Source organism: Schistocerca cancellata, chromosome 3 (genome assembly GCF_023864275.1).
Source record: "Schistocerca cancellata isolate TAMUIC-IGC-003103 chromosome 3, iqSchCanc2.1, whole genome shotgun sequence".
Lineage (NCBI taxonomy): Eukaryota > Metazoa > Arthropoda > Insecta > Orthoptera > Acrididae > Schistocerca > Schistocerca cancellata.
Window position 1 is genome coordinate 412,872,411 of NC_064628.1, and position 2,500 is coordinate 412,874,910.

Sequence of the window (2,500 nt, forward strand, 5' to 3'; positions counted from 1 at the left end):
GCGGTGGGCGCAGAAGGGTCTGGGCGTGAGCCTGCCTGGAGCCGCCGTCGGTGCAGATCTTGGTGGTAGTAGCAAATACTCCAGCGAGGCCCTGGAGGGCTGACGCGGAGAAGGGTTTCGTGTGAACAGCCGTTGCACACGAGTCAGTCGATCCTAAGCCCTAGGAGAAATCCGATGTTGATGGGGGCCGTCATAGCATGATGCACTTTGTGCTGGCCCCCGTTGGGCGAAAGGGAATCCGGTTCCTATTCCGGAACCCGGCAGCGGAACCGATACAAGTCGGGCCCCTCTTTTAGAGATGCTCGTCGGGGTAACCCAAAAGGACCCGGAGACGCCGTCGGGAGATCGGGGAAGAGTTTTCTTTTCTGCATGAGCGTTCGAGTTCCCTGGAATCCTCTAGCAGGGAGATAGGGTTTGGAACGCGAAGAGCACCGCAGTTGCGGCGGTGTCCCGATCTTCCCCTCGGACCTTGAAAATCCGGGAGAGGGCCACGTGGAGGTGTCGCGCCGGTTCGTACCCATATCCGCAGCAGGTCTCCAAGGTGAAGAGCCTCTAGTCGATAGAATAATGTAGGTAAGGGAAGTCGGCAAATTGGATCCGTAACTTCGGGATAAGGATTGGCTCTGAGGATCGGGGCGTGTCGGGCTTGGTCGGGAAGTGGGTCAGCGCTAACGTGCCGGGCCTGGGCGAGGTGAGTGCCGTAGGGGTGCCGGTAAGTGCGGGCGTTTAGCGCGGGCGTGGTCTGCTCTCCCCGTTGGTTGGCCTCGTGCTGGCCGGCGGTGCAGGATGCGCGCGCCTGCGCGGCGTTCGTGCCCCGGTGCTTCAACCTGCGCGCAGGATCCGAGCTCGGTCCCGTGCCTTGGCCTCCCACGGATCTTCCTTGCTGCGAGGCCGCGTCCGCCTTAGCGTGCTCCTCCGGGGGCGCGCGGGTGCGCGGATTCTCTTCGGCCGCCATTCAACGATCAACTCAGAACTGGCACGGACTGGGGGAATCCGACTGTCTAATTAAAACAAAGCATTGCGATGGCCCTAGCGGGTGTTGACGCAATGTGATTTCTGCCCAGTGCTCTGAATGTCAACGTGAAGAAATTCAAGCAAGCGCGGGTAAACGGCGGGAGTAACTATGACTCTCTTAAGGCGGCCAAGTGGCGGCGGTGTGGCTGCATCCGGACTTGGCTTTTCGAAGTGCGGTCTTGATGTAGTCGTGCTGCTGCTGCGAGGTGCCTTCCTTGGGTTGTAGTTACTGGGAGAGTGATGCGCAATACATGGGCCTAGCCCTCTTAGCCTCTCCTCTCCTGCGGTCTTCTCCCCTTCTCGTGGGCCCGCTGATTTTCGCAGAGTGGAAGACCGCACCAGGGGCTTGGGGGGGTTACCAGCCCCCCCTCGCATTATCCCTTTCAAGTTGGGGGCAGCAGACAAGTGAATAACAGTGGTGGCCCTTCCGCTGAAGGTGCCACCCCAGCTTCCCCAGCTCCTAGCCGGCCAACCGGCCGTGCCGAAGATCTTGTAACTGTTGCAGCTATCTACGCCTGTAGTGAGTGTCACCGTACCTTCACCACCAAGACCGGTCTCGGGGTCCATCGCCGCCGCCAACACCTTGCGGCCGCCAACGCAGAGATCGTCACGGAGAGGCATCGCGCGAGGTGGACGGAGGAAGAAGTCCTGTCGCTCGCCAAGGCAGAGGCCGAACTGTTCCTTGAGAGGGACGCCCGGTTCTTCTTTGTCAATCAAGAACTCATCAGGATGTTCCCCGACCGAACGCTCGAAGCAATCAAGTGCCGACGGCGGCAAGCTGCCCACAAGCAGCTTGTCCGCCAATTCATGGAGGCGCTTGAGATCGGTCGGGGGGAAGAGCCGGCGTCCCGCCGGGGAGCAGCGAGCCCGCTGCCTGACGCGGGCGAGACCGCTGCGCCGCCTGTCGACGCAGCCGAGGACTTCGCGGCCGACACCACCGGGCCGCCGCCGGAGGGGCCGACTGACGCCGCCATCTGGGAGTATCTGGCGGGGCTACCTGCTTCCGCCCAGCGTTTCTCTGCCCTGGATCGAGTCATTGGTCTAGGGCGGGGCACGCCGCCCGATGTCATCCTGGGCATGCTCCCGGATGCCCTTGCGTCGGTCGGGTCCAGAGGGGAGAGATCGATCACCAGGACACAGCGGCCGCGCCAACCATCTAAGCGGCCGCCTGCAGCGCCGCCGACGCAGAAGCGCAAGCGGCGCCGCTGGGAGTATGCGAGAACGCAGGATGCCTTCCGAAGGTCGCGTGCACGTTGCGTGCGCGGCCTCTTGGATGGCACCCTGCTCCAGCCGCCACCTGCCATCCCTGGTCTGCTGGACTTCCTGGCGGACCTCTTCACCAAGAAGCCCATTTCCACCGCGGGCTTCATTCGTGACCGCCTCCTCCCGCACTCGGAACCTGTCGCTCTCGAGTGCCTATGGGGGCCGGTCACACATGAGGAGGTCGCCGCCGCGTTGCCGCCCAGGGGATCAGCGGCCGGGCCGG

General features: G+C 63.0%; 1 pseudogene; it reads left to right on the forward strand.

Moving 5' to 3' along the window:
• LOC126177255 (large subunit ribosomal RNA) overlaps nucleotides 1-2,500 on the forward strand; it is a 7,938-nt pseudogene that overhangs the window by 1,747 nt on the left and 3,691 nt on the right.